General features: G+C 34.9%; 1 protein-coding gene across 1 annotated transcript in view; it reads left to right on the top strand.

Moving 5' to 3' along the window:
• CEP85L (centrosomal protein 85 like) overlaps nucleotides 1-25,483 on the top strand; it is a 173,712-nt gene that overhangs the window by 23,698 nt on the left and 124,531 nt on the right. The gene's annotated exons all lie outside the window — the stretch shown is intronic.

Below are 25,483 nucleotides of genomic sequence, written 5' to 3'. Positions count from 1 at the left end.
CCATTTTTTTACTTTCAACCATCTGTATCATTATAGTTGAAGTTACTTATGACAACATACAGTTGGATCATGAGTTACAATTCACTCTGCTGATTTCGGTCTTTTAATTGGTATATTTAGGCCATTTACATTTAATGGAATTATTGATTTATTGATACTTAAGTTCTCTGTCCTTTTTCTTTTTTCATATTCCTGCTTTCCTATGCATTGCTGGAACATTTTTAGAATTCCACTTGGATTTATCTAAAGTATTTTTTAAAAAACTTTATTAGAATGTGTGTGCATGTGCATGTGCACATGTGAACGGGGAGAGGCAGAGAGAGACGGAGATTGAGACTCCCAAGCAGGCTCTGCGCTATCAGCATGGAGCCCAGTGTGAAGCTCGAACCCATGAACTATGAGATCATGAGTCAGACAGCTAACTGACTGAACCCCTCAGGTGCCCCTTTAGTATTTTTAAGTGTCTTTGTATAGCTCTTCTAGTGATTGCTCTAGGTATATGTGTGTGTGTATATATATATATATATATATATATATATATATATATGTAAATAACTTACTTTAACAGTTTGAGTGGAGTATAGAATTCTTTTACCATCCCCCACTTATAATAGAATTGTTTCAAATATTATCTCTTTATATATTAATAACTATATTAGTGTCATAATATTTACTTCAACCATCAAACATAATTTAGGAAACTCAAGAGCAAACAGACAGCCTATATTTGCTTTCTATGTTATTTTTTCCTTTATATTTTAAGGTTCTTTTTATTGTTTCCTTTTGGTTTAGCCATTTTTTAGGATACAAATTACCTGAATTTCTTTTCAACTGAGAATGTCTTGATTTTCCCTTGATTCGTGAAGGATAATTTCATTGGGTATTCAATTCTAGTTTGACTTTTTTTTTTTTTTTTTTTTAGTACTTGAAAAGTATTGTGCCATTTCTTTCTGGCCTCCATGGTCTGATGGCAGATCTCTTGTCATTTTCCTCTGGCTACTCTAAAAATTATTTTCTTTGTTTTCAGACTTTAGAAATTAAGTATCACATGTCTTTGGGTGGATTTCTTTGGGTTTTTCCTATTTGGGATTTGTACAGCCTCTTGAATCTGAACTTCCTGCCAAACCTGGGAAGTGTCCAACCATTATTTTCTTTGATTACTTGAGTCTTTCCCTCTTTCCTTCCAGGACTCTGATGGAACAAATCATAAATCTTTTGTTATTGTCCTACAGGCTTCTGATACTCTGTTCCTTTTTTTCCTCCTTCTCCAATTTTTTATTTGTTATTTAGACTGGGTACTTTTTATTATTTTGTCTTCCAGTTCACTGATTTTTTTTGGGGGGGGGGTCCACTCCATTCTAATGGTGAGCCCATCTGCTGAGCTTATTTTTGTTACTGTACTTTTCAGCTCTAAAATATTTATTTATTTATTTATTTATTTATTTATTTATTTTTATGTGTTTTATTTCTTAGCTGATGCTTTGTTGTCATTTGTTTCAGGCATGCCTGTATTGTTCGTCAAAGCAATTTCATAATGATTTCTTTAAAATCCTTACCAGAGAGTTCTTAACAATTCTGTTATCTTGGTGTTGACATCTATTTATTTATTTTTGCATTTATTTTGGGAATTTATTCTTTGTATGGCAAATGATTTTCAACTGAAATTTGGAGTATTTTGTACAGTTATGAGATTCTAGATTTATTTACTACATGGCAAATATTGTTACATTTATACTTTTATCACATGTCTTATAATTATAAACACATAAGTATATGTAATATAAAATTATTTTAAATGTTTATTGGTATGTTTAAACCTTTCCTATTAGCTGATTTTGTAAGATACTGCTCTGGCATGTGAAATGAGGAGGGGTACTACTTCCTTACTGCCAGATGGAGCTAGGAGTCTAGGTTCCCCACTTGGCCTCTGTTGATACCTGACGAATTTGGAGGGGAGTGCCTTGTTACTGCTAGATGGGGGTAGAAGTCCAGGTTTTCAGGTCATCATTACTGACACCATTTGTGTGTGACCTCTGTATTGCTGGGAGATGGTGAATGTTGAGCCTCTCTGTTAGGCAGGCCCCTCTGCTATAACCTAAGAATATATATGTGCATAGTGGTTATCCATACTGCCAGACAGGGATGAAAATCATGTCTCTCTACTTGGCCTTCTTTGGAATTACCCTGGTGAGGCTATTTTAGAGAACTTTGTTATAGCATGGCAAGATTGGAAGTCTAGGCTCTCCACTTACTTTTGTTGGTGTGAGTGGAAGTAGGGCTGCAGTTTTTTGTATGGTGTTTGGCTGGAGAAGAGTGTTTACTGTCTGGAAAATTTCTGTCATTTTAGGCTTCCTCTTCCCTGGTCCATTGGCTAGGGAGAACAGGCTTTTCTGGGACTTTTTTGGGCCATGCCCATGGTTCTTTCGGGTGGCTGTTTTTTTGTTTGTTTGTTTGTTTTCAGCTTCAAAGCTGGGTGGCAAAAAGAAAACTCAAGGAATTCACTGTCTCGTTCTTTGGGTCCTGAGTTTCTTAGTTGGTCTGCCATATTTTCTCCAACTTTTAGTCTTATGTTTGTTTTACATATAATGTCTAGGGCTTTTAGTTGCGTTTAGTAGTAAATATAGGGAAGAGTGTGTTCTTTCCATTATCTCACCAGTGTTTTCTCACAGATGTTAATAAAAATCTTAACTATTACTGTTTGCCATAACTTTGCTAGTAGTTGCATTGAATATTGATTTCATTATGGTCTTGCATCTGTTGTTAGTTGACTATTTAAAACATACAACTCAAGGAAAGGAAGGAAATATATACAAGGTGGTGAAGGGGCAGATAAATAATAAATAGGAGTGTGAATTGTAAAAAATAATAATTGTAAGACAAGTATTCTTTTGTTAAATTGAAACATTAATATAATTTAAGTATGTGGTACCTCTATTTCTTTAACTTTCTTTTTTATGTTCCCTAAATATAAGATTTTATATCCTGTTTTCACAGCCTTATTTAGTTTATAAATGGATACTCTTAGAACTGTTGATTTTATTTTAAGTCTGTTTAGGTTTTATTCATATTTTTGTCTCTTGAAGTGAAATTGACAGGGTATATTGGCAGTTGTCTAATGGAGTTTTTTTACTTGATTGATCTGAAATAACATTTTAGTATAGTATTCTACATGTACTACTACTGACATTTGTTTTAGAGTCCTTCAGCGGGAAGCTGGTGATATTCCTGAAGTATTAAAGAAAATGTCCCATTATAGAGACTTTTTTCAAGCTTTCAGCATACTAACAGCATGGTCTGTTATCTTAAGCCGTAAATGATAAGTAGGATTATTTTCTTTTGGTAGTAGTCATAGTGTTAGAATTGGATGGGTCTTTAGAGAAAATATAATTAATTAGACCATTATATAAATGAGTAAATTAATTCCCAAAAGATTTAATGACTGCTCTTACTAATATGGTAGTTAAGAGCTTACGCTGTGTTTAAACCTGTTGTCATGTAATTATCTTTGCAACCTTGAATAATTTCTCATTTCAGCCTTATATTTTTCATCTCTCATTTGGAGATAACTTGTTTTTATGTATTATGAAGATTTAACAGCATGACTTTTAAATTGCTTAGTGCAGTTCTTTGCATTACCATCATTGATTTTAAAACGATTTGTGTTCTCCTTCCTTGATCTCTTTTTTGTGTCCCTTTCCTCAGATTTCTCTGTCTTAGGAAGTTTACCAGCTGGCTTATCTAAAACAGTGTTGCTTCTACTGCCACCCTCACAGTTTTGTACCCACACCCTTGCTTTATTTTGGGTTTGTTTATTCTGTCATAGAATAGGAACTGGTATTTACTGGATGCTCAATTTTGTTCAACAAAACAGTGCATATATAGATTTTCGGTTAAGGTTCCTGTTTTTAGCCTGCTTTTGTACCTGATATTTCTGAGGTTACACCTTCTTTGATGTTTTCCTAAATGAACTCCCTGTGCTACATTTCCAGACTTGTATTTTATACCACGTATTCTGTTCTGCTTCAATAATTAGCCCTTTATTTTCCACCTTCTGGGATTTTCTTGCAATTTTTTTCTCTGATGGTCCTGTAATTTTCATTGCCATGAGTTTCTACTGTCATTTTGTTGAGCCTTGAAAGGGAGAGAATATAACTTTGTGTGCTCAGACAGTAATCTTGAACCAGAAAATCTGTGAGACAGATATAAATGAAAAACAAAGAGAGGGGCACCTGGATAGCTCAGTCAGTTAAATGTCTGACTCTTGGTTTAGTCATGATCATGCAGTCGTGAATTCAAGCCTTTCCCCACATCGGGCTCTGGGCTGCTGGTGTAGAGCCTGCTTGGGGTTCTCTCTCTCCTTTTCTCTCTGGCTCTCCCCCACTCTGTCTCTCAAAATAAATAAATAAACTTAAAAAAAAACAGAAAAAGAACTAAAAAAGGTTATACAACTTTTCCTTAGTGTCAGTTATTCTGTGTATTTCTTCTACTTCGCCAATTTTTTTTAAAAAGTAATAAACGCACATTTAAAAAAGCATAAAGGTGAACATAATTTTAAAAGCAAATTTGTATTTCAAATATCATTAAATTTGTGGTCTTTGAAAAATTTGAACCTATATAGTATTAAATAGAACAAAAAGTGAAATCTCCCTTTATTTTCCCTTCTTTAATTCTTGCTTTATTTTCAAAGGTAACAGATACTATCAGTGTGTTCCATATTCTTCCAGATCTTTTGTGTACATTTATTCACCTACACACAAGTTTTAAAATAAAACTAAAACTGGATCATTCCATATATGTTTGTGATTTGCTTTCCGTTTTTTTGTTGTCTTATTTATATTGGATTTCTTTAAAAAATTAATTTTCATTGTAAATGAATCACATGACCTAGTCCACATCACCTCCTAGAATTGCCTTTTCTCCAAGGACATTCAAACATTCAAATGTTGAGATAAGATTGGGACTGGGTTTGACCTCCTGGGCATTTAAGAGTAAAATAGACTTCTTTGGGTGGGGGATGGGGGATATTTTTTGATGTAGTAGAAGGAACACACAGAATGAATAAAAGTCTTACCAGTTTACAACAGATGAGCCAAATCACAAGTTGGAATAAAATAAAAGGCTAGAATATCTGTTATATATATATTTCTCTAGCAAACGTATCAACTTAAGTATTCAAAAAAAATTTTTTTAATGTTTATTTTTGAGAGAGAGAGACACAGAGTGTGAGTGGGAGAGGGTCAGAGAGAGAGGGAGACACAGAATCTGAAGCAGACTCCAGGCTCTGAGCTGTCAGCACAGAGCCCAATGCAGGGCTCGAACCCATGAACTGTGAGATCATGATCCGAGCTGGAGTAGGATGCTTAACCGACTGAGCCACCTGGCCGCGCGCCCCATCAACTTAAGTACTTCTTAAAAACACATTTATTTGATTTAATGAAAATTCAAAAGTTTTGAATGAACACTGATAAAAGATAGTAAATTTAAGAAATGACACACTGGGAATAAATATTTGAAATAAAACTACATGGAAATAATAATTCATGTTATTTAAAGAGCTTCTACAAATAAGGACAATGCCCCCAAATAGGTATTCATTTATAAAATTCAAAATGTTTTATAATTTTAAATATTTTATAGATAAAAAGTAAACAATTCATGGGAAAAGTACAGATGCCCAATAAGCATCAAAAAGATGAACAAAGTCATAGTGAAATAAAAGTCTGGATGATGGGATACTGCTTTTCAGGAACAGGGGGAAACTGTCCCTTTTCCCCCAAAATAGACTCTAATATCCAGAGTCTGAGTGTAGCTGGGAAAAGTAGTACTCTCATAACTAGTACATATATTCAGCCTTTATAGAGGAAAACTTGGCAGTGATAACTAACAACTTTCTAGCTGTTACTATGTCTTAGGTACTTTACACAATAATTCATTTAATCCTCACAATAACCATCTAATGGAGGAAGTGAGACACAAAGAGGTCAATTACCTGTAAATGTCCTAGGTAAAGTATAAATATTCTTGATTTAGCACACAGACAGGTGAACAAAGATCATACATACAAATATAGTCACTGTAGCACTGTTTAGTAAAAGTTTAGAGACAACTTTAAGTATATTAATAGGGACATGGTTAAATATTTCACTGTGTATCCAGTTAAAATAATTAGGTAGCTTTCTATGTGCAAACCTAGAAATTCAAGCAGGACTCTACCTTAAGACAACAAGTTGAATACTGTCCTTTAATTTACCTAACTCCTTTCTGAAATCCCTCTGAAACTCGGGGAAAAACAAATAACACTATGGTGACAAGGAGAACAAGACAAAACAAGAGTGAAATTCTGGGAGCTATAATTCAGAACAAGTAAATTTTTCTAGCAGATCCCAAAGAGTTGAAACCTAAACCAGCAACAAAAATTCAGGAGCAAGCTGTATATATATATTAGCAAGCTGTAATAATATAGTATATATTATTAAAAGTCCTCAATAAGGTCCAGGAACTGGTAGTACCTGGATTGCCAGGTTTCTCCACTGTATAGTAACTCTTCCACTTTTTTTTTTTTCAAGTTTATTTCTTTATTTTGAGAGAGAGGATGAGCTTGCATGCAAATGTGGGGGGGTGAGGGGCAAAGAGAGAGGGAGAGGGAGAGAATACCAAGCAGCCTCTGTGCTGTCAGTGCAGAGCCTGTGGGCTCCATCCCATGAACCATGAGATCATGACCTGGGCCAAAATCAAGAGTCAAGACACTTAACCAACTGAACCACCCAGGCACCCCTTCTGCTTTCTACTGTATTATGTTATTTGGATGCAGTCTTAGGGGGAGTATTAAACTCCACCTCCTAGAAGAGGAAGTACCTGAATTTAATATTTAGAATTATTCTTTAAAATTTATTTGTCCTTTCTATTCCATTTATTTATTCACTTGTTTGTATCAATGTGGGCTCATGTATTATACCTCCTTTTTTTTTTTAAATTAAGCTTCAGACTTTATTAGAATTTACCAGTTTTTTATTAATGTTCTCCTGCTCCTAGTTCCTATTCAGGATACCACATTACTTTTAGTTGTAATGTCTCCCTTAATCTCCTTTGGTCTGTTACAATTTCTCATGCTTTCCTTTTTTCATAACCTTAAGAGTGTTGAGGAACACTGGTTAGGTATTTTATAGAATGCCCCTCAAATTGGATTTGTTTGATGTTTTCTCATGATTACATTGAGATTATGCTTTTTGGGAAGAAGAGTACAGAGATGAAAGTGTCATATGTCAGGGGGTACATGATATTTATCTGATACTAGTGGTGATGTTAACCTTGATCTCTTGGTTAAAATGTGTTTTCTGGGTTTCTCCACTATAAAACTATTATTTTGCCCTTTCATATTCTATTCTTTGGAAGCAAATCACTAAGTCCAGCCCAAACATAAAGTGGTTGTGGGGTACTGAGTTCTATATCCTGGAGGGGAAAATATGTATATAATTTGGAATTAGTTTTTTGTTTTTTTTTTTAAGGTAGGCATCATGTCCAACATGGAGCCCAATGTGGGGCTTAAACTCACGACACTGAGATCAAGACTTGAGCTGAGATCAAGAGCTGGGCAGTTAATGGACTGAGCCACCCAGGCGCCCTGAATTGGAATTCTTTTATAAGAAAGATTCATCCTTATCTCCCTCATTTATATCAGTATGGACTGTGCATATATATTTTATTTTTTTGGGTTATGATTCAATAATATTTATTTTGTTGCTCAAATTATTACAGCTTTGTTCCATTAGGAACTCTTTCATGTTGGCTCCTGTGACACTTTCTGCCCCACACCCATCCTTTTGTTTTTTGAGCATTTCCTAATTTTGGGTACTATAAAGTGTCCCATGCTCGTCTTATATTTTCTCTACCCTCACCCTGGAATTAGTGATTTCTTCAAGGAGCTCTGGTTCCTTTTATTGGAGAATGGTATTTAGAAATCAAGATCTGGGTGCTGGGAATGCTTGTTACTGCTGGGGTGTCATGGCTTCTAGGCTGTCCCAGAGGACAGAGCTAGGCTATGCAGGTATGTCTACCAACTTGTGTATACACACATATCTATAATTGTTTCTGTGTGTATTCATCAGTATTTATATTAAGATAAACATATGTTTCATGCTGATATCTCTTGACTCTAATCCAGTAAAGTAGAGCTTATTTTAGCCTTTTCCTTGCTTGTCTGTATATAACTTCTCTCTCCCAACAGTGAGATACCTCCCACCACCTACCATCCATTTACTTATTGTTCAACCCCTAGTGTACAAGTAAAGCAGGTTCAGAAACATTAACCCGTACTTCCCTGTGTTCATTTTCTGGGGCTTCCATAACCAATTACCACACATTGGGTGGCTTAAAACAATAGAAATACATTTACTTATGGTTTTGGAGACCACAAATCCAAAGTCAAGGGGTCTATAGGGCTATGCTGTCTTCAGAGGCTCTATGAATGAATTGTCCTGCCTTGCCTCTTCTAGCTTCTGGTGGTTACCAGCAATCCTCTTTTACATGGCTTTCTTTGGTTCTCCCCAGTGTCTTCAGATCTCTCTTTCCCCTTACAAGAACACCTGTCACTGGATTTAGGGCCCACCCTAATTCAGCACGACCTCATCTTTTGATTACATTTGCACGGACCTTATTTCCAAATGAGGCCACATTAGCAGGTTCTGGGTGTTTTAATGTATCTTAAGGGTGGACACAATTCATTCCATAACACTCTATTATATGTGGTTAAACAGAAAGGCATAAAATAAATGCTGGAGAGCAATTTGAACTAAGTTTAATTGAAAATAAAACAGAACTGCTTTGAGGGCTTAAAAAAATGTAATTAGCCATTCTCTTCAATGAATTTTAAAAATTAACTTGTTTTTTGAGGAGGGAATGATGTGGGAACGATAACAGATCTGAGGAGTTAAAAGTTGCTGAGTGGATGCCCTGGGATTTTTTTAGTTATTGTAAAGCTGTTTGCTTTAAGCAAATTATACTCTTTCTTAACTTGGGTCCTATGTTTTGACTTTTCAAAAATTTACTTGAGATCCAGAAATGAAATAAACTCAATAATCTTTGTTTTCAAATAGTTACTTCACCCTCCATTGAATATTATGGTGTTAACATGGATCCAGGTGGAAATTTTCCTTCCTCAGTTTGGCCAAGGAGAGCTTAAAAATAATCTCCCTCCCTCCCCTCAAACTAGGTTATGAAATATCAAGACTGTATGCTACCTTTTCATAATGACTGGCTGGAGAACTGAAAATACCTTATTGACAATATTACTGGTAATGGTTTCTTTTTCATAATCTCCAGAAACTGTGATCCTGCTGTGTATTATTATGTAATTATTCAACTTTTCTATTGCTATTTAGAAAATGACCTTTTCTTCAGTCTCCTCTCTTCAATTAATTTATTTGTTTTAAATTTTTTTTTTAATGTTTTATTTATTTTTGAGACAGAGAGAGACCGAGCATGAACGGGGGAGGGGCAGAGAGAGGGGGAGACACAGAATGGAAGCAGGCTCCAGGCTCTGAGCCATCAGCCCAGAGCCCGACGCGGGGCTCGAACTCACGGACCGCAAGATCGTGACCTGAGCTGAAGTCGGACGCTCAACCGACTGAGCCACCCAGGCGCCCCTAATTTATTTGTTTTAACAGTAGCAAATATCATGGCTTTTTCTCACTAATTCATTGGGTGTTAAATATAAGTTCCTTTAATCTTTTAGGGATGAAAAGCATGATTTCTACTTTCTTCTTGAATTGAGCCAATATGAAGATGATGTATTTTTTGGACTTCCATTATATTTTGCTGTTACCTCTAACCTGAACTCCCAACTCCTTTCCCTGTCAGTTTTTTAGTAACACATGAAGCAATGAGTGATTTTACTGGTATATATTGCACAGAACTATACAGAGTATCCTAATGGCCAAAGAATCCATTGAGTTTAAGGCATGATCACAATAGGTAGTGTTATTTGAAGGCTATTATATATGGATAAGGCATAGGGCAAATAGGGCAAGAGTTCTAGGAAAGGAAGGAGTGTGAAGAATGGTGGATGAAAGTTAGATAGAGTAATAGAACTCTGGAAGACTGACATTAATAGAAATTTAGGACTTCTGTGGCAAATGAATCAGAATTATGGTTTGAGTGATTGGTGCGTTTATGGATGATCTTGATTGCGTTTATGATGGACTATCTGGAAAGGTGAAGTGCAGCTGTTTAAAAATGTTACCTGAATATAGGAAGTAGTTTTAGGAGGTATAGTAGTAGTTACCTGAATATAGGAAGTAGTTTTAGGAGGTATATTAAAGCAGGCACTTAGAGCAGGCATATCTGTTTAGTTAGAAGGAAAGCTTTGTGTTTGTTTATGTAATACTGGATTACATTTAGGATATGTTTTCCCTCCTGAATTTCTGTCTTTCTGAAATTCTCGTAATATCCACTTCATGGGAGCTATTCTTTTGCTCTTCATCTTCTCTGTTCTTTGGTAATTGTCCTGAATCTTTTAACTTACAAAGTCTTATTTTTCATTGTGGGCTTTGCTTCATGGCGTATGTGTTTTATGTTAAGGGATCAGGAAAACAACCACTGTGGAGAATTACTGAATATTGAAAATAGCCTTGCATTAGAACATAACTAATAGGTTGAGATTTATAATGTAATGTCAGCTTTATAAACTAAACATACTTTGTGTTAGTTTATTTTATATGAATGTCATGTGCTTTACTTACTTTGGCCTTGTCTTTTTGTTATTCACTAACCATAGATCTATAAAGTGTTTTTTTCTCATTTATAAAATTAAATCTATCCTTATGAAATGCCAAATGTTATAGAATAATCCAAAAGTGTTCATCTCCTTTGTTCTGTAACTCCCAGCTGAGAATTACCATGGCATATACTTAATATTAATTTCAAAATAATATACATGAAATTTGGACTAGTGTTACCGAGTATAATTTGAGTTTGTTTTAGAGTGTATCTACAGAATATTTTATTTAGCTATCTTTAATTCTGTTACTGTTCCTATTTTGTCTTGGAGGAAGGTATATCTTCCTTCTTGATTTCCAATGCTGTGGCATGAAGTGCTGCATTATTTTGGTTTGTTGTGACAACTTTTAGGTGAAATGTGTAAATGCATTTGAATTCTTGAAAGATTTATTATTGTAAAAATCTCAACATACATATTAAATAACTACGTGATTTACATACCACATGGAGCTGTATTAAAAACTGTTGATTTAACTCAACAATTTCACTTACTATACTTGAGATCAATATATATATACTTAAAACTATTGTAAATTACAGTCAGTTTTTTTTGGAGATATTTAATGTAGTTTATGGAAAACAGTAATAGAGAGCTGTGTGATCCAGTATGGTAGCTGCTAGCAATATCTGGCTTATTGAGTGCTTAAACTGTGCCTCATTCAAACTGAGATGTAAAATGCACACTGGACTTTGAATACTTCGTGTAAAAAAATGTAAATATCTTACTGATACTTTTTAATACTGATCGCATGATGAAATGATAATATTGGATTTGTTGGGTTAAATAAAGGCATTCTTGAAGTTAATTTTACCTTTTTACTATTTTCATATGTGGTTACTACAAAACTTAAAATTACAAGTGCACTTTATGTTACATTTCAGTTGGACATATTGGGCCACTGGTATTGGCAGTGTATAATTTGTAAATGGTTTACTTCCAAAGATTTTATGAACGTATATGTTTATATATTTCCAAGTAGAAACAACATTGGCTTCTCAAAACAGCTATAAGCCCACTTCGTATTTAATGTGAAGAAATTTATATTGACAACATTATGTCTATGATAAATTATATTCTGTCAGTCTGGGAGTACCAAGAGCACACCCCTTTTATCATTTTGACAGGGATAAGAGCTTCCCTGCAGTGGGATTGCACTAGCTCCTTTAACAAAGAGAAAGTTAGTTGAGTATGGTGGGGTGGAAAGGATTAGGTAGGGAAGATTGTAGATTGGAGAATTCCTGAAATTCTGAAGAGTTCTGTTGTTCAGTTGGGAAATGGAGAAAAAGGAATAATGTCAATAATTCCTGCTGGAATTCCCCTTTCTTGGGTCTGAGATGTAGGCACTTGGACTCAATTAGGAGGGAGGAAGGAACATTCCCCTGTAGACTCAGAGCATAGTTTGCTGCGAGGCCAGTAGGCACCCATGTGAAGGTGAGTGGGTTGAAGAGTCTGATAGCACCACGCTTTGATAATATTTGTTTGGAAATGGAGTGTTTAGGAGGAAAGAGCCAATCTTGCTACCGGCTTCTAAAATTTGGCTGCTTTTTGAAAATAATAACTATGTTACATAATTTAGATATTTAACCTGTGATAGTAAATTTTGAGTTCTTACTTACCTCAGTAATTATTTCTCTTTATCTGTAATACAATTATGGTTGAATAGGTATACCTCTGTATGCTAAATGTAAACTTAATTTATTGGGTATAGATCAAAGTACATGGAATCATTTTATTCAGTTCAATGGTACATTGCTTTAAGTAACCAGTACATCTGTGAAGTAAATAGTCAGACTTTAAACTGCATAGTACTGTCTAATCGGACCCCTAACCCCTATCCCATTCTCTTCCTTTTATTGTTTGGTTTTAACTGGTGTTCCAAGTAATACTCTTTGGCCATTGTTAAATCCTCAAAGTATCCTATGAATCACCTGAAAAATAACTTGCATTCTTTTTTATTTTAATTCTTTAAAAACTTAAAATCTCTATGGATATGGAATAATTGAATACAGAATATAAGTGCTGTATGAATAACAAATATCCAGTTTTATAAATGACCGTTACATATATAGAAGTAGCTTTCCTTTTTTTTCCCTCTCCAACATGTAGCTTTTAGAGAGGTTCATTCACTTATTAATCCTCAGATCAGTTTTCTAGGTGGGCAGGATAGTTTAGTGTTGGTCTGGCTGTATTTCATGAAAGTGAGACACAAAAAACTTCCATGCTGTTCCGCTATCTTGGCTCCTCTGCTTGAGGTTCATTTACTTAATTACTTAATAAGTATTTATTGAAAACTTCATGTCTTTTAAGAACCAGAGAATTGAAAAAGATCAAAATGGAGGGAGAGGATTACATCAGAATCTTAGCCAGAATAGGACTCTAGTACAGAACTATATATTCTAAAATTACGATTGCGTGATTTGCTTTTCGCCATGGTATTTTGAGATTTCAAATAAAGCTAAAAAGAGTGTGAGGGTTTTTGGTTTTGTTTTGTTTTGTTTTGTTTTGTTTTGTTTTTCTGTTCAACAAGAAGTTGAGGTACTAATTTAAGATTAGTGATACGACCTTTTAGGTGTGGTAATTTGTTCATGAGGTATCCAATTCAGGTTGGTAGGAAAATAGATCTGTGACCTGAAGATACATGCATCTTCAAGACCACCAAATAGTAACATAGGCCACACCGGCAGATCACCAACTTCTGAGGTTTTCTTGCTGAGACCTGGAGGCTGTTAAATAGCTGCTGTTACCATAGAAATTAGTTTGAAAGGGAGTTGTTTTTGAAGTGTGCAGCACTTGTGTAGATATAACCTAGATGTGGTGCCGGAGTTGAGTGATTAAGGGGGAAAGAAATAAGAGGAAACTGGGAGTATAGGACCGTGTGGTAATAAAAGAACTTATTTTTACTTAGGCTGGCTTTGTCACCTTCCACAGGACAATCTTCCTCTCCCTTATGACATGAAGCTTGGGAGGTAGGGCTTCTAGGCAGTTGTGTTTTTTGGTGTTGTTGATGTTGTTGTTGTTGTTTTTAATCTTCTTAAACCTGAGTTTTTAAATGTAGCTTCTAACAGTCTGTTTGGGGCTGATTTTCAAGCATATTTATATATTTTATTTAAAAAAGGTACAAATAGAGTTAAGTAATTTTTTACTTTGATAATTTCCAACTGCTAATTTGTATTAGAGATAATTTTCTTATCTAATTAACCTCATTTATTTCAAAAGGAGGGACTGATAAAAATGGACTTCAATTTAATCATATCTTCATTAGTTGTTTTTACTAAGAAATAATAGGACTGTTTAATAATATAAATTTTGAGGTCATCCTGTGAATATATATCAGAAAGGAAGAAAAATTAGAAAAGTTACCAGTTGGTGCATTATCTTTATCGTGTGAAGATATGAAGGCCTTGAAAGGTAAGAACTTGTTCAGTCATTTATTCACATAGCTAATATTTATTGAGTGTCTGCTGTGTATGAGATGCTGTGCTAGGGGTTAGGATTAAACAGACATTTTCCGTGTTCCTTGTGTACATAAGGAGGAGACAGGAAACAATTATCATTAAAATAGGAACAGTATGATTGATGAAATACATATGGTAGGGGGTATACCTAGATCCACTGGATTAGGTGAAGGACCCCTGGCAGAAGTGGTGTTTAAGCTGAGGCCCAAAAAGTTAAGTAGGAACTGGCAGGGCACAAGGCAGGAGAGTAGGCTGAGAGAACAGCATGGTCAGTGACTAGAAGGTGAGAGATTCTGGGGATGGAGCAGAAGAGAGCCAAACTGGATGCAATGAGACCACCTGTGTTGCAGGTAGGAGCCTTGGTGACTTGTTCATAAAAAGAGAGTGGGAAAGGAGAAAATGAGGTTATTCAGGAGACATTTAGGAGATGAAAACAGTACATTCTTTTTAAGCAGCTTTATTTAGATGGAATTCATATACTTTACAATTCAGCCATTTCAAGGGTACAATTCAGGGATGCTTGGCTGGCTTAGTTGGTAGAGCATGCAACTCTTGGGCTCAGAGTTGTGAGTTCAAGCCCCACTTTGGGCATGGGGTCTACATGTGTACAATTCAGTGGCGTTAAGTGTATTCAGAGTTGTATATCTATTACCAGTATCACTTTTGGGACATTTTCATTACCTCCAAAAAAGCCCCACTCTTCCTTAGCCATCATCCAGAACACTGTTATTCCCCCAGCTCTAGGCAGCCACTAATTTTGGAGGATGTCATAAAAATTTCCCAGGGCTCTTTTTGCTTATATATTTTATTACAGTGATTAGGTTTTATTAGATTAGCAAAATGTTTTCTCTAAAACACCTCATTTAAAATTTTTTTTTAATGTTTATATTTGTTTTTGAGTCAGAGAGAGAGAGAGAGAGAGAGAGAGAGAGAGAGAGAGAGAAAGAGCAAGTGAGCATGAGTGGGGGAGGGGCAGAGAGAGAGTGAGACACAGAATCTGAAGCAGGCTCCAGGCTCTGAGCTATCAGCATAGAGCCCGACGTGGAGCTCGAACTCGTCAACCGCGAGATCATGACCTGAGCCAAAGTTGGACGCTCAACCAACTGAGCCACCTAGGCACCCCTAAAACACCTCATTTTAAAGTAAAATATTCTCTTGCTGTTAGTTTTTTTTTTCCTTTTTTACAGAAAATTCCAAATATCTGCCAAAGTAGAAAGTAAAATGGTAAAACCCACATGTACACAGCACCAAATTTATATAACCAAAAATTATAACACATGGCAATCTTCCAGCTATTATTTCTCTGCTTATTCCCACACCCTTGGTAATATTTTTAATAAATTGACAGCTCCCTCTTAACCCTTTCATTGTAACAATAGTAATATTTATTGAGCATTTACTGTGTAGAAGACATGATGATAAGAAGTGGACATTATTTCAGTTAATTAAAAATTATACGGTAGGTACAATTATATACCTATTTTCTAGGTGAAATAAATAATATTTAAGTCATTCTTTAATCAGTTATATTTGTTTTATTTTATTAATGGTCAGTTAGTTCATTGGTGGATAATACTATGTTTTTGCCAGTTCATAACTTTGGAAATTTCAGGACTGTAATAATGGTTACTCCAGTTAACTTGGCTTCCAGATTCTACAGTGGATTAGTCAGTCAGTTGGCCTTTAACATTAATAAAAATACCTACCATAAATTTTTGCAATATGGAGTTTTGTACTTTATACATGATTTTTAAAGATTCTTTATTATAGAGTCCTTCTAGGGTAAAATATGATTAACTTTTTTTTTTTTTTTTACTGGTGAAAAAGGAGTTAGAGGGGGTTAATAATGTATCTGGGGTTATATAGCTATTCGAGTGACAGAGTTGAGATTCTTCAAACCTAAGTTCAGAGCTCTGCCTAACCCCACTGTTTAAGATATCTGTACTCAGAAGGGAGAAACTAGAGGGAAAGAAGCCTTGAGAGGTGTAATTTAGGATAGTCTAGGTAACCCTAGACTGAGAAACAGGATACCAGCATTCTATTTTGAGATTTGTACTTGGTCAAGTAATTTAACCTTTATGGACTTTAGTTCATCATTTGCATATGGGAGTAGGTCAGAGGTTATGCACAGAACATTTTTTTTTTGCTTGTGAAATTAAATCATTTCAAGGCAGCCTTCAAACAATAACGATTTACATTCTTTTGCAAGAATGCAAATACCCTTTTCCTTTGCTTCCCATCTCTAGTTTTCTTGTTGATCTACATTATTTCTTAAAATGAAATATTTGGATTTTAAATTCTTAAACATGGCATGTAATGGCATTACAGCTCTACTGGGTTTGCAGGAGGATTGTTTGCTTGAGGTATATTTTGTATCTTTATGGACTTCATTTTTACCTTCAGTGTTACTCATTCATCCATTCATCCATCCATTCATTTTTTTCACTCAGTTTTTATTATTTTGTTTCTTGGCCTAGTAGAATATGAATGCTTGAGCCTGATGACCAAGCTGAGCTGAATTAAGTTCATTTTACTTCCCTGTGATGACCCTATGTACTATTGACCTGGAAAGGCTGTTCACATGGCCGTGGGCTTAGGGAGATTAATGACTTCACGTCTCCCCTGACTTGCAGATAGAGGATAGATAGGTGGATAGATGGGTAATTTGTTGTCTGTTCTGTAATAGTTAAGTTTTGTTTCTAAGAAAGTTTGCATTGTAAAAAATAATTGTAATTTAAGAGATTAAGTTGTAATTTGATTTGTGAAAATTTTTACAGGAGAGAAATAACTTATAGCTCTTTTCAGGTAAACTGCCTGGTGAGACATAATCTTAAAACTAGTGTGAGATATCCAGAAAATGGTACAGTTGAATGAAATTTTAGAAGGCATTTAAAAAAATTAAGTTTTTATATAAAAAGAGAAGCTGTTTTTACTGACTAGCTTTTAAAATGAGTTTTGTTTTGAATTAATTGGCCTCTTTTTAAAAATTATTTTTAATGTTTATTTATTTTCGAAAGAGAGAAAGCGTGAGCAGGGGAGGGACAGAGAGAGAGAGGGAGACACAGAATACAAAGCAAACTCGAGGCTCCGAGCTGTCAGCACAGAGCCCGACATGGGGCTAGAACTCACGAACCGCTAGATCATGACCTGAGCTGAAGTCGGACGGTTAACCGACTGAGCCACCCAGGTGCCCCTAAGTTATTGGCTTCTTTAAGCTGTACCTCAGATTGTCCTTTAAGTTGCTGATAATCTGGCTGGAGATCAGAATTGCCCTCTTTTTTTGAAACCAGTTTTCATTTTGTTTTATATACACAGAAAAGCTTATGCACAGAATTGTATACTGTTGCTATCATAAGTAATCACTAAAAGTATAAGCCATACGTTTGGCTGTAAGGAAACAAGTTTCTCACTATCCTTAAATAAAAGCAAGAAATTTAGGAAAGCATGATTTTTATGATACTGACACTTGACATACAGTTTTTCTAACATTCTTGACAGTTATTTTTATATGATTCTTTTTTGTGTTTATTTTTAGACTTGATACAGATAACATAATGCCAAAATGCCAAAAGAGGGCTTAATATTTTAGGTTTATCTTTGATTAAAAAATTACTTGAACAGTTTTTTTTTTTTTTTTTTGGTACCTTTTCACTTACTGTGATGACTATTACATTCTGGTGCATTTTAAAACTATTGTATGCTTTCTTTTATGCTTTTTGCCTCGGGTTTTTTTCCATTTATTCTTGTCTTCTTTTGATTGAATTTTTTCTTCATGCCGTTTTCCTTCTAGTTTATTAGAATTATACACTACCTGTGTTTTTAGAAAACAGCTTTATTATTGGGGTGCCTGGATGGCTCAGTCAGTTAAGTGTCCAACTCTTGATCATGTCAGGTCATGATCTCACAGCTTACAAGATCGAGCCCTGTGCTGACAGTGGGGAGCCTGCTTGGGATTCTCTCCCTCTCTCTCTGCCCCTCCCCTGCTCATTGTCTTTCTCTCAAAATAAATAAACTTAAAAAACAAAAAAACAAAAAAACAAACTCAGCTTTATTGACATATAGTTCACATATATACAGTGTATACTCAGTATACAATTTAATGGTTTTTAATATATTCTCATTGTGCAGTTATTACCACGATCTAATTTTAGAACATTTTTAGCCTCTGTTAAAGAAATGCATTAGCTATCACTCTTCATCTTCCCTAAGCAACCACCAGTCTTTCTGTCTCTATAGATATCTTTGTACTGGGCAAGTCATATAAATGGGATCATCTAATATATGGTCCTTTGTGACTGATTTCCATTAAGCATAATGTTTTTAAGATTCAAGTTGTAGCATATACTAATACTTCATTTCTTTTTATTGCCATATAATATATTGTATGGATAATACCACAGTTTATTTATCTTTTCATCAGTTGATGGCCATTTGGGTTATTTTGGCTTTGGGCCATTAAGAATAATGTCTCCGTGAACATGTTTTCATTTCTTTTGGGTATGTATCCAGGATTGGAATTGCTGGGTAATATGGTAACTCTGTGTTTAACTTTTGGAGGAACTGCCAGACTGTTTCCTAAGCAATGGGGCCTTTTTTCATTCCCACCGTGGTGTATGAAGGTTCCAGTTTCTCCACATCCTTGCCAACACTTATTAATATGGCATTTTGATGATAGCTATTCTAGTGGGTATGAAGTGGTATCTCATTGTGGTTTTGACTTGCAGTTCCCTGATGACTACATGATGTCCAGCATCTTTTCATATGCTTTCATAAGTCAGTTTGTATATCTTCTTTGGAGAAATGTCTGTCTAAATCTGCACCCATTCTTAAATTGGGTCATTTGTGTTTTTATGGAGCTGTAAGAGTTTTTAATATAATCTAGATACAAGTCCCTATGAGATAAATGATTTGCAAAATTTCTCTCCCATTTTGTGGGTAGTCTTTTTACTTTCTTGTTAGTCTCATTGACAGCAAGTTTTAAAAATTTTGATCAAATCCAGTTTATCTTTACTTTTTTTGTTGCTTGGGCTTTTCGTATTGTATGTAAAAAAAAAACAAAAAAACAAACCACTGTCTGACTTAACATCATGAAGATTTACACCTATGATTTCTTCTAAGAGTTGTATAGTTTTAGCTGTTGCATTTAGGCTTATGATTCATTTTGAGTTAATACTTATGGATTGTGCAAGGTAGGGGTCCAACTTTAGCTTTACAGTTGTACCAAGTCTACCTATCTTTAGTTGTTAATGTAGACGTTACAATATGCAACCCTTAACTTGACTGTCTAGAATGGTGATTAGAAGCTTTGTCTTCCTCTCATAAATATAAGGACCTTAAAACATGGGAATACTGATCTACCCCTGTTTTGAGTTGTATGTCACAGTTGCCAAATATTTTGATTCTATCTTTTTTAGCCCAACTGATTTTATTGTTTTATGCAATTGTCCTTCATTTTTTAGATGTGTTTACTTAGAAAAACTTTTTATTTTTGTTTATTTTTTAATTTTTTTAATGTTTATTTTAGAGAGAGAGAGAGAGCGAGTGTGAGCAGGGGACAGGCTGCGAGAGAGGGAGGCAGAGGATCTGAAGCAGGCTCTGTGCTAACAGCAGACAGCAGACAGTCTGATGCGAGGCTTGAAGTCACAAACTGAGAGACCATGGCCTGAGCTAAAGTCAGACCCTTAACCTACTTCACCCAGGTGCCCTTTATTTATTTATTTATTTATTTATTTATTTATTTATTTATAATTCAGGGGTCATTTGTTTTCTATGTGAAAGAAACTAAAGGAATCTTAGTAGCTCTTCTGGTGAGTCTGTTGATGATAAGCTCCATTTTTGTTAGCTGAAAATATATTTTGACCTCATTCTTGAAAGATAGCTTGCCTTTCCAAACAATTCTTGGGTGCCAGTTATTTACTATTAACCCTTTGAAGGTAATACTTCACTGTGTTGTAGATTCCATTATTGCTGTTGAGCATTATTGCTCAAGAGCAGTCATCTTGAGAGTTCTTTTATGAATAGTCTGCCTTTTCTCTCTGGCTCACATCTCATTGTCTGCTGTTTTGTAGTTTCCTTCTGATAAACTTTAGTCTTGGTTTGCAGCTGTGTATGTAATGGTAAAGTATGAAACCTGAGGGGAAGGGCTATATTCATCTTTTTGTGAATAATGTATTTTCATTGTCTTTTCTACCTAGTACAGTTCCTTGTACAGGGTTCATTCCTAGGAGATTCTTCGGTTTAATTATTGTTGAGTTTCTTTCTATAGGTCCTTTCCTACCAGAATGTAGTTTAGAATATTTTTAAATATTTATAAAAATATAGGGAATGCTTAGAAATGTTCATTTGTTTTAAAAGGATATGGTTACATGTGGCATAAAAATGTGTTTTTTTCTGGTATGATATGATTAAAGCATTAGCAGGAAGGGAAAAAAGTATCATGGTGGCATATGAAACTTAATTATTGCCTTTGGGTTAGAGTTAAAATTTTTATTTAAAAATTTGTTAGAATATTTATGTTAAATAAAAATATTTTGATATGGGGTTAGTTTCCTGATTAATTTTTAATTATGAAGACTTGTGATTTATTGTTGTAATATAGGTCTGGAGGGTGTGGTCTTTTTTGAATTCATTTCCTTTTAACTTTAAAAAGGATAGGGCAGAGAGAGACTATCTCTATATACAAGAGAAGATAGAATCAATGTATTCATCTATTTCCAGGTAACAATAACATGACAGTGAAACAGAAGGTTGAGATTTTGTTTAGAATTCAGAATATGTTATCTTAAATATTATTCACTTGTCTTGTCGGGTTATAGTGAAGTCCTCTTATATTTTTCCCTTGCAAGCTGAAATCTGTCTGAAACCATTAGCTGTACTATGCTCTCTGTGAATGCTATAGACCCAGTCCTCTGGCTTTTAAAAGGACTACACTCTGCTGGTTTCAGATTTCATTGTGGTGACTTAGATGTGGCCCAGATGCCATTGTAATAACTTGCATTTGAGATTTGTGTCTACAATTAGATAGTATAATAAAGCACATGAGGAATTGTATTTTGTCTACCCCTAATTGCCTGTGTTTCATTAGGGCAAAATAACATTTTTAAGGTGTTAAAATTAATATTTTTCTGGACTCCTTTCTGAGAAATAATGGTCCCTTTTCTAGATATTCATACTATCAAATTTTTATTTTTTCTTTATTATTTCATGTTGTATGTGCATGTGTATGTATGTGCATATGTGTGTTAACAGACTAAGCTTTAATTAATCCTTAGTTTTGGCAGTACTGAATTCTGAAAGTCACAGTCAGTAAGTTTTTACACTAGAACTCAGATACTGGTGATGGTTGAGGTTGGGATATTTAAGCTTGAAGGCTTCAGAACTGGAATCAGACCCAGATGGAATGATGTTGTAGTGAATAGAACAGAGAATCACTTACTGAGCAGTAATATTTCCTGGTCCCCTCTCTACCTTAACTGAATCAGGATCTCTTAGAATAGGGCTTCAGAGATCTCAGGTAACTTTTAGTGTGTTAAAGTTTGAGAACTTCAGATAAGTGACTTTTAGGAATAAATTCTATCTTCTGTGTAATATTTGAATAGTATACATCAATTTTTTTCAGATTTGTAGGAGTAAATGCTAGTCTGATATGGAATTTGTTTTTATCACCAGTTGTTGATTTTCTATGCAGTTGGGAAATACTGAGCTAGCACAGGAAGACAGAAAAGTAGCACATTATCAGATATAAGTAACAGCCAAGGCAGTGATCTCTGGTCTCAGAGGTTTCAGCTGTGACATGGAAAGTGAGACAGTCACCTGATACATTATTCATACTTAAGTAACAGTGTTATTTGAGATATTTTAAACTCTTTGAGGTCACAAACCAAAACATCTTTGCAATAGTTTGACCAAATGGTCAAGTTATGCTCCTTGAAAAGAAATTAAAATAAGACATTGTATGTCCTCTTTCCATGATGAAGGGTGTACCTTTGTTAAGTTTGGGGTGTATTCTTTCATACCATTTCTCTGCTCATAAATAGGTACATATTTACATACATTCACTTATATGCTGGCATATTTTAAATATTGATATGTATAGACAGATTGCCCCTCTTCTCTCAAATGCTATAGCAATTTATGATTCCATTATTGTAGGATATTATAGCCTTTAATAATTTTATGAATAGGATAGGGAACACACTTTAACTATTAATGAGTTTGAACATCTGGGTTTTTTTTTTAACATGTATTATTTATTTTTATTTCTTGTGATTTGCTTTCTAATTTCCTTTGCTTGTTTTAAAATTGGTTTGTTAGGTTTTGTTTTGTTTTAATTTATTGGAGTTCCTTGTATAGTATGGATATTTACTCTTTTGTCTGTTATATGATGGAATAATGTTTACTTAGCTATTTCAGTGATGTGATAATAATTAACATTTTGCTTTGTACCGGGAATTCTTCTGAGTCCTTTCTGTACAATTTTTTCTTTTAATCTTCACTGTTGTCATGTCTACTTTATGGATGAGGTGACTGTGATGCAAGAAGGTTAAGTAAGTTGTTTGAACACATGTGACTGAGTGGGAGAGCCAGGATTTGAATCTAAAAAGACTAGTTTTAAAACTGTTACATTTAACCTTATACTTTATCTTTACTTACTAAGTTTTTTCAATGTAAATAACTGAAAATAAAAAAAAAAATTTTTAGTTTTAAAGATATTCAGGACACCTGGGTGGCTCAGTCAGTTAAGCATTGGATTCTTGATTTTGGCTCAGGTCATAGATCTCATGGTTCATAACATTGAAGCCGGAAGCCTCACTTCAGACTCTGTGCTGACAGCCTGGAGCCTACTTGAGATTCTGTTTCTGCCCTCCCTGCTCATGCCTTTTTCCTCCCTCTCTCTCAAAAATTAATAAGCTTAAAAAAATAAAGATATTTAATGATTTTAATACAAATACTCGTTTAGGAATAGTGACACAAACGTGTGTGTTTATGTATCTATACACATAATTATATAGTTGGTAAACACATTTAATACTATAACGTATTAATACAGATATTTCATAGGCTTTTAGTGACGTTTGTCCTATTTCTATTTAGAACTGACCTTTAGTAGCATATTCCCTTCCTTTTTTCTATTGATTACCATAATAATCTGTTAATCTTCATGTGGCTAATCATTTTGCTTTAATCCTCAACAGTGTTATTGGAATAATCATTTTAAGTATGGTTTTGATCATGTTACTCCTTTGGAAACTTTCAGTGGTATCACATTTCTTGCTTAATGAAGGCCAGCCTCTTTCCTTACCTGGGCATTTGAAGACTTACATAACTGTTTCACCTTTACCTTTCAGGAATTGACTTGAGCAATTTTTTTTTTTTTCTGTTTAAAAAATTTAGTTTGCTGGCTGTGATGCAATGTGTAGTATACTAGTCTTTGAATCTAATGGTTCAAGTTCAGATTTCCATGGCACTTTATTTTGTTTGCATGCAATATGACATAATCCAAAGCACTGCCATTTCTAGAATTTCTGTATAGGTATGACCTAAGATGTGTCAGACTGGTTGGAAAGGGAGTGAGGGAATCAAGTACATTTATCTGAAACGAGGTTTGCATAACAAACAAAAGATTTTTCTTTCTTAACATTGTGTAGTGGAGTTGATGGGAGATTGGGTATAGGGGGCAGGACTGAAGTCTACCCCTGCCACCCTAGTGTTCAGCCACTGGTATTAGATACAGGTTTGCAGTATCTGAAAGACCCTCCTTACTATGTGATCTTGAGCAATATACTTAACTCTAAATGTTAATTTTCTCCTTTGAGCAACTTTTCTTGACACTGCATACAGCAGACAAATGGGATAATTTGTTATTTACTTTGGGAATTACATTCTTCTGGCTTTATACTCTGATCAGTTAGTGTTCTTAATCAGCAAAAGAAGCTTGCTGACCTGATTGAGAAGATGAAGAATTTATTTAAGGGTGTTTGGTACCTCATAGAATTTTGGGGGAAGGCTGGAGAACCAGGCTTCAGGTTAAACTTACAGGTAATATGCCTCAAATCATTTCTGAGAACTGTCACTTCTCTAGCCCCACCAAGCACCAGTGCTGCCCAGTTGCTGCCCTTCTGGGGTGGTGCTCCCATTGTGGAAGGCCGATGCCTCTGCTGTTGCCTATGCCAGCCAAAAATGGTGGGTCCATCTGGAGCCTGTTTTCTAAGTGACTCCCTTCCAAACTGAAATCTTGTGCTGGTGCTTCTAATGTCTGCATCATAGTTGCAGAATATGTTGGGAATTTGAGATCTAAAATTAATTTCGTGTGATTAGACTTATAATAATGTGGCAATTTTCATGAGTATAAAAAGGTTCTGCAGAAGCTGATGAAAAGCTTGAACATGTTAAATAAGCGTTCACTATAATACTTTTGCTTGTATTCTCCCATCTGTAATATTTTTTCTTCTTTATCTCCAAGTGAAGAAATTCTGTGTAAAGACCTACTGGAATTTCATTGTTTGAATTAGTCTGCCTAGCTCTTTTTAATGTGAATTTTCTTATGACCTTTTCATCATTTCTTTTTGCATTATTTTATTTCTTTAAAACAATATCAGTGCTAACAAGTAATAGTAAATATATTCTAATGTACCAAACAGTATGGAAAATATAGAATAAACTCTGAAGGTTGCCTTTTACTACTCATCTCTTCTCCCTTCATACTTTCAATTGCTATCCTATTTCGAAGCTTCCTCTGGTAAAATTTATAATCTTTAATTTTAAGTTGGCACATTTGATGATAATTTGGAACTTGATGGTAAGTTCATGGAATATAGAGGTCTTTATTTGTGCTTTGGGTTTCCATGGAGCCTCTAAAACTGTTACTGTGTGTAGAACAATAACACAGGAAGGCTTGACCTAAGGCAATAGCTGTGTAATCATTTTGGAAGTGAAGGCTTACAACTTAGGGATTTAGTGAATGTGCAGAGAAAGATAGCCATCTAAAGTAGACTCCAGGAGTTCTAGCTTGGGAATCATACCATTGATGATGCCATTTAAGGGAGACTAGGAATGGAGGAATTACTCTGTATCCACAAATATATTGCTGGAATGCTTTCTGATTATGTTCCATTGTTTTTTTATTTTGAGGGAGGGAGAGAGAGAGAGCCAGTGTATGTGAGTGGAGGGGGGAGGAGGAGGAAAGAAAGAGAATCCCAAGCGGACTCCCAGCCTTTAGTGCAGAGGCCGGTATGGGGCTTGAACTCATGAAGTG

The sequence above is a fragment of the Lynx canadensis genome, chromosome B2 (genome assembly GCF_007474595.2).
Source record: "Lynx canadensis isolate LIC74 chromosome B2, mLynCan4.pri.v2, whole genome shotgun sequence".
NCBI classification, from domain to species: Eukaryota; Metazoa; Chordata; class Mammalia; order Carnivora; family Felidae; genus Lynx; species Lynx canadensis.
This window is presented reverse-complemented; position numbering and strand designations above follow the sequence as displayed.